Raw genomic sequence first — 13,487 nt, forward strand, 5'->3', positions numbered from 1 at the left:
GCTTTAAAAAAGTGGTAAGAAGATGCACAGAAAAGAGTATCTAACACAATCCACTCTTTGTTTAAAACTCAAGCGTAATTTTTACAAAAGAAACCAGCGCAAAAGGGTTTTTTCGTAGCTGCACAAAGAAGCCACAGAAACTACTGAATGCCTACCAGATGAGCTAGCAGGAATTTACTGTTTTATTTGTCAAGTTTGAATAAAACCGGTTTTCTGATCTGCAGAACAGAGAATTACATGAGGAATTTATGTTTATATTATGATAGAAACCACAGAGAAGCCACATTACCCCCCTTGCATATTTATTGCTTGAAAAAGAGGTTTTACGAAAATGTGGGCCTATAAAAAATATTTTCTGAGGAAAGTTGAAAGTTTAAATCAGCATATTATCTTTAGAAATGACATTTGCTGATGAAGAACCATTGGCTTCCTTTAATAGGTGTCTCTCCCTACCTTTTATGACATTGAGCATGGTTGTCATGGACAGACACCAGAGCAAAGTGAGGCAAATTCTTTTTATTTTGCTTCTCTCTTTGGCTTTAGCCGTTCATGCCTATCATTCCCGAGAATTCATGGGCTTAATAAGCAATCAAGAGACAGTTTTGTTGCTTATATGATGAGATGGGATTTTCTGAACTAGGCATTTCAAATATTCATCAGTCTACGTAATAAGGTAATTCCTTTATCATTTTTGTATGGCATCACCTTTTTTCTCTGTGTGTATGGATGTGCCTTTATAATTAGGCCACAGAGGTGCCTGGGTGGACTCAGTTGGAGAAACATCTGACTCTTGATTTCCGCTCTGGTCATGATCTCACAGTATGTGAGATTGAGCCCCGCATTGGGCTTTGTGTTGACAGAGTGTTAAAAAGCTGGTGTCTCAAAAATAAATAAAAATAAACTTAAAAAATTATAATTAGGCTACAAATGTACCAGATCTTTATTTTAACTTAATACCAAGAGTCTGCGCTTTGTGATTTCTTTTTTTTCTTAACACGGAGGAGTAATTTATTTACTAAAATAGCTTCATTTGTTGTTTATTTAGCAATCTAATGCTCTCGTACAGAGCTGGCATTTCGGTTCTAAGGCTGTGTTCTCATTTTCTGAAATCTGTTGTTGCTTCTGTATTCATGCGTCACTTTTTTTTTTTTTTTTTTTCAACGTTTATTTATTTTTGGAACAGAGAGAGACAGAGCATGAACGGGGGAGGGGCAGAGAGAGAGGGAGACACAGAATCGGAAACAGGCTCCAGGCTCCGAGCCATCAGCCCAGAGCCTGACGCGGGGCTCGAACTCGCGGACCGCGAGATCGTGACCTGGCTGAAGTCGGACGCTTAACCGACTGCGCCACCCAGGCGCCCCTTCATGCGTCACTTCTAAAAACAGGTACCATTGTTATGAACACGACGTTAACAAAACAAAGATATCTGTGGAAGCATATAAAGACCTAGAATGGGAGGCAACCAACCAGGGCCGTGGGCTGGCTGCCTGTTTGTATCAATAAAGTTTTATTGGAACAGAGCCACACCTATTTGTTTATATATTATCATTGTATCATTCATGGTACAATGGCAGAGTTGAGTGGAGACCATATGGCACACAAAGCCAAAAATATTTACCAATCTTTTTTTTTTTTTTTTTTTTTTTTACAGAAAAATGTGTGTGGTGCCCCAGACAGAACATTTATCTCAGCCAGTGCTTCATTGATGTTATGACAAATTTGATCTAAAACACTGAAAAATCTCAAGTTATATTTAAATGAAACCCCGGCTTATCGTTTTTGAAAACACCTTGGGAGGGCATTAAATGGAATTTGAAATGAAGCGATGGACAAATCCACTGAGATAGCGCTTATCAACGCCCGAATGTGGAAAAGGCAGGGCTGAGTCCCCACAATGAAATCCACAGGTAGTACTCACAAAACTGCTAAACTTCGACGCTCCCTGCGATGCCCAGCCTTGCTGAAGTGATGGGAAAAGCATAACCAGAAGAATGAGCATTGAGTAATGAGGGTCCTAGGTACCACCTAATCCGGAAGATACATAGATTTTTTAAATCTTAAATCCTAGTTTATCTTTAAAAGCAAAACACAACCTTCTATCTCGGAGGCGTGAATTGGAGACTATTATCGAAAGGAATTTCGGGCCTTTAAAATAGCCACTCAGAGTTAAGTCTTCAGGATTTCCTTTGTTGAGTGGATTTGTATAATAGGCAACAGGAAAAAAAAAAAAAAAACAAAAAACCAAACAAAAACAAAAACAAAACAATACAAATGGAACCAGTTTACCCACCCTTCTCTATTTGGGATTATGAATGCCTTACATTGACTTTAATATCCAGTTTTCATTGGTTATAAAACCTCACTTGATTGATGTTGAGAGATATAGCATATTTAAGCGTCTCGTTCCCTTAACATTTCTGAGGTTTCCTAAGTTTGCCCGTAAAGTCTGTACATCAACCCTAGGCATTGCTGCCCCAGCAAGCTGCAATATTCAACCCCAGTTCCCTGCACCCCAACATGGACGATGCTATGAATTTGTCTCACTGAGGCAAGACTTACCTTCTCTCATCGTGTTGCTGTTGCCATTGTTATATGGGACGTTTGGGAGACCCATCTCTGCTATTTGTGGGTGGGTACCAGCCAGAGAATCTTCCTCCAGCCCCCATCCCGGGTAGCTGCCCAGGTGACTGAGCCAGGCCGGGCTCTCAGACCACCTGCACACTGTATCGAGAACATTTCTTTGTTTTCTTCCCATGATCCTCAGGCCTTCGTGTTGTATCCGGCAGATGTGTCCCCTCCTGCCCTTGCATTGAGGTTACTCCTGGGGCTTCTCTTTTCTTTCCTATAATCTGGTCCCGGTCAGGGTTATTCTATGAACTCAGAGATGCCTGTTTGAATCTGTCATGAGAACAGATGTAGCCTTACGGAACGTAGACATAGGAAAAAACTTCCGATATTTGGAGTGCTTGGTGTTCACCATCTGAGATGTTGGAAAAATTAACGTAAAATTTTCTTCCCCTTCCCTCAGTTTTCACTGGGCTATTGTCCCGATAGAGCATTGGTCACTTGTGTATTGAAAAACGTAAATTTATATTCATAAATATATATCAGAAATCTTTAAATGTATAAGACTTATCCCATGAATCAATTGCCTGTCAAAGGACAACTATAAGGTTGATAGTCTATCTGCTATATTCTGTTACACTATTTCATCCTTAATTGGTTTTTTTCTCATTCTTAATTGTTTTTTGATGGCTTTTCTTCCCATCACTGACACACATCGCCCTCTTTCTCTTTTTCTTCCTTTTCTCTGGCTCTTTCCATCTGCCTCTCCTTTCTTTTCCTCACTTGTCTCTCCTGCATAGCTTTGTGCCTGAAACTAGGTCATGCGACTGTCAAGATGTCAGCTGCAAATTTAGTTCTCAGTTCCCTGTCTTTAAACCGCTTTATACTTTGGGGATGATTTGCTCTTCTTTGTGGTGAGATGGAACGATTTGAATACCCTCTGCACATGAGTCTTTCTTTGTCTCTACCTGCTTACATGGCTTCTTATCAGTCGTTAAGAACTGCTTACGTTGGTATTACACCGGCTTGCATTGGTATTCACACATAACAAGATCTGGGTTGGCTTGAAAACCTCCAGGTTTTGATATATATATTTTTTAAAGACGGAGAGAAAAGCACCTTACGAAAGGAACATGAAGTTAATTTTTGTCACCGCATTTATGAAATCGTTCCACTAACCAAATAGAGCCTACTTCTTACAAATGCAATTATGGTGATGCCTCATTGAGGGAAAAGATTTTTAAATATTAAAAATAAAATGAGCCACAGAAAACTCAAATGTCCTCCCCTAGGAACAAATAGTAAAATCTGGTGTTCATTAAAATACTTGAATGTTAATGGAAGAGAAAAATGTAAGCCCCGTGTCTCTATGTCTTTGGACCAAGACAGTGTGGTTTCTCAGTTTTCTCAAGGCCTGGCCAATTTAGGATATGGTGAGACTCTTTGGAGACAGGAAATGTGAGGTTGGATGAAGAATCAAAATGGGTGAAATGGCTTGGGGTTTTCTTGCAAGGTACATCTCCTTGACCTTCCCCATGAGGGGTACTATCAGGCACAAGGAGCCAAAAACTCTTGCTTGTTTCCCCTCTGTGGCTGGAGATCTCACTGCCACCAAAGTGAGGGAAAAGGTCTACAAAAACAAGCAAACAAAAAGACAAAACAAGACAAGACCAAATGCAGAGACTTTAGAGGATCCATGGTTCTCAAAAGGTAGACAAGGAAGACATTATAAAAGTCAAGAGCATCATAAAGAAAGTGACCCTTCTTCTCTCCACCCCCCGACATCTTTCCCAGTTCTTTTGTGTTCTCGCTCTCACTTGCAGCTAGACCCTCAGCCAGAGCAGGACAGTCCAGAGATATTTGCTGGATGTTTTTTTCCCACTTCAATTGGCCATAACATTTCACCAATGAGAGTCGTTTTTGCTGCAGGGTTCCCTCCTTTTATACATCTTGATTTTATTTTGGATGCAGATGACTCCTGGAAGATCAAAAGTATGTCAGCTGTTACTTCTCCAGAAGAAACTGACTCAGATCGCCTCCCCAGAAGTCCTAGATAAGACCAGCTGTGCTAAAGAAATGAGACCACCAGCCGGAGGGGCTTTGTTGGAGAGGACTCTGGTGGAGGGAGACAAGGTAGGACAGCAGGATCTAAGTAGGTAACAGAATCTAGGGTTAGGGCAGCTTGCTGGCTCTGGGTATCTAGAGGGGTCTAGAGAGAGAGAGAGGGAGAGGGAAAAAAAAAAAAAAAAGGCAGGTGGGAAGCTGTCAATGTCAGGTTTGGATGGGTTATTTGACACGTTTGCCCCTGGCCATGAAAACGAAGAAAATTCCCAGCCTGATGGCCTGAAGGAAAAAAAAAAAAACTGGAAGACTTTTATGAAAGGCAGTCAGCATCCGTCCAAATTTCTGACTTGCTAATTAGGTGTGAGCCAATGATCACTTCATTTTGTGTTTGTTGAAGTATTTGTTGCCAGTTCTCTACCCTTTTAAACTGACGTATGTGTGTGCAGCCTCTGGCACATATTATGTGCTAAGTAAACGATAGGCATCGTTATTAATAGTACACTTTTTTAAAAAAAAAATCAGAAGTGATCTCTGATTAACGTATATAAAAAGTAATTATTATTTTTTTGAGTACGGAGCATAGGAGGAGAGTATCCAATCTCAAGAATTAATTGGGAGATAAGATATACATAAGTAAAATGACTACTCCTTTTTAATGTTAATTTATTTTTGAGAGAGAGAGAGAGAGGGAGAGCTCCGAGCACAAGCGAGGGAGGGGCAGAGAGAGAGGGAGACAGAATCAGAAGCAGGCTCCAGGCACAGATCCCCACACAGGCTCAAATTCATGAACTGTGTGATCATGACCTGACCCAAATTCAAACGCTTATCAACTGAGCCACCCAGGTGCCCCTTGATTACTCTTTTATTATAGAAATAGCAATAGACAGAAATATAGCTGTTAATAATACAAGTTTTCCAAAAAGGGAGTCATCCTAAACTGAGATGTTCTATTCTCTCTCTCTTTTTAAATTTTACGAAATACATACTGGAGATAGTTCAATGTCGTTAAATAGACATACATTACTTTTAATGGCTGAAACATTTTGTTTTATAAAGTTACACATTTAATAAATCAATTTTTGATATATTCTTAGGACATTTCTAGGTTTTTTTTTTTTAATTAGTTATAAACATGCTGTAATAAACTTCTAAGTTCTATATTTTTGATCTAAAGACCTGGTAATGGGCAAGAATTTTACAAACACTATGCCAAAGGCCAAATCATGAAGAGAAAGTCTAAATTTCTTTACCAAAACCAATAAACAAACAAACAGAATCATACTACTGAAAAAAGGATGGAAACAGACTCAATCTTGTATAGAAATTTAAAAGATAAATGACAGACTGGAACTGTTTCAACATAAGTAGTGAAAGTCTATATCCTCAATGTACAGGGAACATTCATGAAGCACAAATAGGACCATCCTAATGGAAATACAGGAAAAGGCAGGTAGTAAAAAATCAAGTGGCCAATGATGAGATGCCTTCTTTTTGCCAAAGATCAAACTGATTGTTATTCTAAAAATAATTTTTAGGGGGCGCCTGGGTGGCGCAGTCGGTTGAGCGTCCGACTTCAGCCAGGTCACGATCTCGCGGTCCGTGAGTTCGAGCCCCGCATCAGGCTCTGGGCTGATGGCTCAGAGCCTGGAGCCTGTTTCCGATTCTGTGTCTCCCTCTCTCTCTGCTCCTCCCCCGTTCATGCTCTGTCTCTCTCTGTCCCAAAAATAAATAAACGTTGAAAAAAAAAATTTTAAAAATAATTTTTAGGGTCACTGAAGGGAAATGAATGCTTTTAACACACGTTGCCTTTTTGTCTTTCTACAGGTTTCCCATACGATTGCAGCTCTCTTCGTCTTTAAACATCACCTACATTCCAACTACTCCCAATTATGTACATAATTTTCTCGGGCTTCAGATTCATACACACCCCTCCCTACTTGAGTTCTTCACTTCATTATCTGAAAAACACCTCAAAATTTACATATCCACAGAGCCCTTTTAATTGTCTTTTCAGGCTTGGTCCTTTCCCGGTCTTTCTTCATCCCGGTCTCAGAGTACAATTATTCTTGATCCCTTCCTTTTTCCTCTCCACCTTCGGTATTACCAAGTGCTCTCAGCACCCGCTCCAAGTACATCTTTAGTCCAACCACTCCTCTCCAGTCCCATCAGGACAGGATGGCTGTCATCCAACTCACCATCCACTCCTTCCTGAATGACAGCAGGAGTTTCCTAATTGCTCCTTTCAACTTTTTCTCCCCCTCCCCACTGATTTTCCACTTTTCAAATGGTAATAGATACTTTTCAAATGTAAATAGATCGCTCTTCTTCCGAGCTCCAAACTCTTGAATGGCTTTTCATGACTTTTCTAGGAAGTTCCAACGCACGGTGCCCAGAAGCGCACACAGTAGGCACACATTGTGTACATACATACAGATATATGGAATGATTAGTAAGGTCCTCTGTGGTGTGACCACTACCCATTGCTGGAAACTTACTTTGGGGCAATCTTTTGCCTTCTGCCTCTCTCCCCTTCCACCTTCCCTCAGGGTCCTCGAATGTGCCAAGTTCTTGCCCGGGTCGGGAACATGGGACCTACAGTTCCCCTCTTCCTAGAATGCTCTTGCCCGGTTTCCCAGCGCCGCCTCCTCCTTGTCATTTAGGACACAGGCTATGGGCACTACCTCCTTGTGAGCCTTTTCCTGAATACCTTGTCTAAAGTAGACTCACCCCGTGGTTCTCTGTCATCCTGCCCCGCATTGTTTTCCTCCACGTGACTTCTCAGAGTTGGCATTTTTGTGTCTAATTGTGACGTGATTTGATCACGAGGCCTTCAGGCAGTGGTCACTACCGTATTTGGTTCACGACTGCATTTTTCATGCTTCCGTAACAGTTCAGATTATGAGCCAAGAAAGAAGGAGGGACAGACTTTGGGGGAAGAGGGCAGAGTAGGAGGACCCTAAGTGTACCTTGCCTCATGGATACAACTAGACAACGTTCCCATCGGTGGTAAATAACGCGGAAAATGGCCCAAAGACTGGCAGGGCAGACTGTCCACAACGAAATGTAGAAGAGAGGCCACATGGAAGAGGGTAGGAAGGGCAGAGATGCGGTAGAAAACCAAACCCCTTGGGGTTGGCTGCTGGAGGGAGGGAGCCACAGGGGCAGAAGGAAGAGAAACAGGCTATGACACCAGGGGACCTGCCCAGGAAAGACAAATCTCCATAGTATTTGGGTTTGAAAGCCGGAGCTCTAAATGTCGTGAGTTCTTACAACAAGTAGGACTTACAATCTGGAACTTTGAAAATCACTCACCTTGGCTCTGAGGGAGCTGGGAGGGCAGGAGGAAACTGAGCACCTCCCACCCCCACTTAAAGAGACAGCACAACAAACAGCCCCTCAGATACACAGCATACAAGCAGCAGTTTGCAGAACACCTGGGGGGGGCATAGGGGAGGGAGATTGGTCTACTCATCTCAGAGCATGTACTGGAGGGGCAGGGATCCTTGGGAGACTTCTCCAGAAATGAGGCAGTTGGCATTTTCCTCTTCCTTTGGAAAGAGTCTGCCAGTCTAAACACATAGAACCAAGGCAGTGCTCACACTCCCCGCCCAACTTCCTAACAATATGCCCCGCCCTCGGAGCTCCCCTTCAGACACACCCCCTCCAGCCAGGCCCTCTTCCAGGTCCCCTCCCACAGCCGATGGTCACAAACCCTACACAGACACTGCCGGCCCCACCCCTAAGGGGAGTCTTACTCCAAAGTGACTCCTGCCCCGGGGAGAGGGGAAGGTAACCACACACACCAGTCTGACTGCAAGCTCAGCAGTGGGCTGGGGACAGACAGCTGGTCTGACCGCAGGCCCCACCCATCAACCAAACCTTCTCAGGGACACGCCTTGCAGTTTGGTGCTGCTTCATCTCTGGCAAATGGCTGGTCTGGCACGATTCAAGCCCAAGGTGGCCCCCCGACTGGCCCACTAACGACACAGGGGCCAAACCCCGCCCACCGCAGGTAGAAAGGGAAACAGTAGCTCGGCCAACCACAGTAGGCCGCACACAACACGCACAGGAGACACCCTGGAAGGGCCAGCTTCCGGCGAGCAGGGGACCCTGCGCGGCAGGGCGTTACAGGGCCTCTCCTTCATAAGGCCACTACTTTCAAGAGCAGGAGACACAACTGACTTTCCTAACGCAGAAACAGGCACAGAGTGTGAGGCACAAGGAGGAGAGGGAAGGATCCGTCTCAGATGAAAGAACAGGACGAAATCACAGCAAGAAACCTAAGTGAAATGGAGACAAGTAATAGGCCTGCGGGAGAATTGAAGGCAGTGATTATAAAGATAGTCACAAGACTTGACAAAAGGGTGGAGGACCTCAGTGAGACCCTTTCCAAAGAGAGAGAAGACATTTAAAAAAAAAAAAACAGTCAGAGATAAAGAACGTAACAAATCAAATTAAAAATGAATAGCAGACCAGAAGAAGTGGAAGAAAAGATCATTAATCTGGAGGACACAGTAATGGAAAGCAATCAAGCTGAACAGGTGAGAGAAAAAATAATGCAAAATGAAACACAGACTTGGGGAACTGAGTGACACTGTTAAACATAATGCCATTTGCATTACAGGGATCCCAGAGAGGAGAAGACAGGGAAAAGGGGGCAGAATATTTATGTGAAGAAATAATAGCTGAAAACTTCCCAAATCTGGGGAAGGAGACAGAAATCTACAAACAGGAGGCGCAGAGAGCCCTCCTGAAAAATTAACCCAAGGAGATCCACGCCAAGGCACGTAGTAATTAACACGGCGAAAAGTAGAGATAGAGAATTTCAAAAGCAACAAGAGAAAGGAAACCAGTTTCACGCAAGGAAAACCCCATAAAGCAATCAGCTGCTTTCTCAGCAGAATCTTTGCAGGCCAGAAGGGAGGGGCATAATATATTCAAAGTACCGAAAGGAAAAAACCTGCAGCAAAGAATATTCAGCAAGGGTATCATTCAGAATAGAAGGAGAGAGAAAGAATTTCCTAGAAAGAGAAAAGTTAAAGGAATCCGTGGTCACTACACCAGCCCTACAAGAAATGTTAAAGGACTCTTTGAGTGGAAAGGAAAGCCTATGAGTAGGAGTAAGAACAATATGGAGCGTAAAAACAGTGAAAATAAGTGTACATATAAAAATCAGTCAAGAGACTCATAAAATGAAAGGATGTAAAGCATAACATCCTATATCTAAAACATGGAGGGGGGAGAGGATGAAAGAATGGGTTCAAACTTAAGCAATCATCAAACTAATATAGACTGATATATACAGAAGATGCTATATACAAGCTGAATGCTAATCACAAATCAAAAACCAGTAACAGGTATGCAAAACCTAAAGAGTAGGCAATCTAAATATATCACTAAGACACCCAAACATGAAAAGAGAGCAAGAGAAGAAAGGATCAGAGTGAAACTACAAAACAACCACAAAACAAGTAACAAAATGGCAATAATATATATCTCCTTTGAATGTATACAGACTAAATTCTGCAATCAAAAGACATAGGGTGATGGAGGGGATAAAAGAGAAGGCCCATCTATGTGCTGTCTACAAGAAACTCATTTCAGGCCTAAAGACACCTGTAGATTGAAAGGGAGAGGAGAGAAACATTTATCATGCAAAGAGATGTCAAAAGACAACCAAGGCAACAATACTTATATCAGACAAAATAGACTTAAAAAAAAAAAAAGACTACAGCAAGAGACAAAGAAGGACACTATACAGTGATAAAGGGGGCAGTCCAACAAGAAGATGTAACAATTATAAATATTTGTGCACCTAATGTGGAGACACCCAACTACATGAAGCAGCTAATAACACACATAAAGGAAGTAATCAATAGTAGTGCAATGATAGTAGGGGACTTGAATACCCCACTTACATTACTGGATAAATCGTCCAAGTGGGAAATCAATAAGGAAACAGTCATTTTGAATGAGACATCGCACCTGATAAATCTAACAGATACACTCAGAACGTTCCATCCTACAACATCAGAATACATATTCTTTTCATGTGCACATGGAACATTCTCCAGAATAGATCACATATTGGGCCACAAAACAAGTCTTACTAAATTCAAAAAGATTGAGGTCATACCATATATCTTTTCTGACCACAATACGGTGAAACTCAAAATCAACCACAAGAAAAAAATTTGAAAAGAGCACACATACATGGAGGTGAAATCACATGTTACTAAATGGCGTGGAATGGATCCACCAAGAAATCAAAGAGGAAATAAAAAATGCATGGAGACAAATGAAAATGATAACACAATGGTCCAGCATCTTTAGGATGTAGCAAGAGTGGTTCAAAGAGGGAAGTATATAGCAATACAAGCCTACATAAAAAGCCAAGAAAAATCTCAAGTAAACAACCTAACTTTCCATGTAAAGGATCTAGAAAAAGAAAAACAAACCAAACCCAAGTCCAGGAGAAGAAAGGAAATAATAAAAGTTTAGAGCAGAAATAAACAGAACAGAAACAAACAAACAAAAAAACCCCAATAGAGCAATGAAACCAGGAGCTAGTTCTTTGAAAAGATTGACAAAATTGATAAGCCTTTAGCCAGATTCATGAGAGAGAGAGAGAGAGAGAGGGAACTTGAATAAACAAAGTCAGAAATGAAAGAGGAGAAATAACAGCTGCTACCACAGAAATACAAAGGATTGTAAGAGACTATTGTGAAAAATTATATGCCAACTAATTGGACAACCTAGAAGAAATGGATAAATTCCTGGAAACATATAACTTCCCAAAACTGAATCAGGAAGAAATTGCAAATTTAAACAGACAGAGGAGCAGCAATGAAATTGAATCACTAATCAAAAAACTCCCAACAAACAAAAGTCCAAGAACAGATGGCTTCACAGGTGAATTCTACCTAACATTTAAAGAAGAGTTAATACCTATTCTTTTCAAACTATTCCAAACAAATAAAAGAGGAAGGAAAGCTTCCAAATTCATTCTATGAGGCCAGAATTATCTTTATACCCAAACAAGATATAGACACTACAAAAAAAAAAAAAAAAAAAAGAACTACAGGTGAATATCCCTGATAAACATAGTTGCGAAAATCCTCAATAAAAGACTAGCAAACAGAATCAATAATACATTAAAGAAATCACTTGGCACAATCAAGTGTAATTTATTTTGGGGATCCAAGGGTGGTTCAATAGTCACAAATAATTCATGTGACACATCACATCAACAAGAGGAAGGATAAAAACTATATGATCATTTCAATAAATGCAGAAAAAGCATTTGACAAAGTACAACATCCATTCATGATAAAAAAAAAAAAAAAAAAAACCCTCAGGGGCGCCTGGGTGGCGCAGCCGGCTAAGCGTCCGACTTCAGCCAGGTCACGATCTCGCGGTCCGTGAGTTCGAGCCCCGCGTCGGGCTCTGGGCTGATGGCTCGGAGCCTGGAGCCTGTTTCCGATTCTGTGTCTCCCTCTCTCTCTGCCCCTCGCCCGTTCATGCTCTGTCTCTCTCTGTCCCAAAAATAAATAAACGTTGAAAAAAAAAAAAAAAAACCTCAACAAAGTAGGTTTAGAGGGGGCGTATCTTAATATAATAAAGTCCATTTATGAAAAACCTACAGCTAACATCATCCTCAATGGTAAAAAACTGAGAGCTTTTCTCCTAAGGTCAGGAACAAGACAGGGATGCCCACTGTAACCACTTTTATTCAACATAGTACTAGAAGTCCTGGCCATAGTAACCAGACAAGAAAAAGAAATAAAAAGCATCCAAATTGGTAGGAAAAAGCAAAACTTCCACTATTTGGAGAAGACATGCTATTGTATACAGAAAACCCTAAAGACTCCACCAAAAGGCTACTATAACTGACAAATGAATTCAGTAAGATTGCAGAATACACAATCAATATAAGAAATCCATTGCATTTCTATATACTAATAGTGGAGCAGCAGAAAGAGAAATTAAGAAAACAGTCCCATATAGAATTGCACCAAAAATAATAAAATGCCTCGGAATAAACTTAACCAAGGAGGTGAAAGATCTGAAGGCTGAAAACTATAAAACAGTGATGAGAGAAAGTGAAGATGAGACAAACAAATGGCAAGAGACTCCATGCTCATGGACTGGAAGAAGCAATATTGTTAAAATGCCCATGCTACCCAAAGCATTGAATCTACAGATTTAATTCAATCCTTATCAAAGTACCAACAGCATATTTTACAGAACTAGAACAAACAAACAAACAAACAAAAAAACCCCTTAAAATCCGTATGGAACCATAAAAGACCCCCAATAGCCAGAGCAATCTTGAAAAAGAAGAACAAAACTGGAGGTATCACAATCCCAGATTTCAAGTTCTATTACAAAGTTGTAGTTATCAAAATAGTATGGTACTGGCACAAAACTAGACACCTACATCAACAGAACAGAATACAGAGCCCAGAGACAAACCCATGATTATATGGTCAATCAATCTTTGATAAAGGAGGCAAGAATATGCAGTGGGAGAAAGACAGTCTCTTCAACAAATGGTGCTGGGAAAACTGGGCACCTACATGCAGAAGAATGAAATTGGACCACTGTCTTACACCATACAGAAAAAGAAACTCAAAGTGGATTAAAGACATACATATGAGACCCGAAACCATAAAAGTCCTAGAAAAGGGAGACAAAAGAAAAAACAAACTATTAAGACTACACTCAAAAAAAAAAAAAAAAAAAAAAAAAAAAAGGTGCTGCACGCAAAGGTAACAATCAACAAAACTGAGAGATAATTTTATTGAATGGGAGAAGATATTTGAAAATGATAGAGCCGATAAAGGGCCAGTATTCAG

Source organism: Herpailurus yagouaroundi, unplaced genomic scaffold (assembly GCF_014898765.1).
Source record: "Herpailurus yagouaroundi ecotype Mexico unplaced genomic scaffold, PumYag 202, whole genome shotgun sequence".
Classification (NCBI taxonomy): Eukaryota; Metazoa; Chordata; class Mammalia; order Carnivora; family Felidae; genus Herpailurus; species Herpailurus yagouaroundi.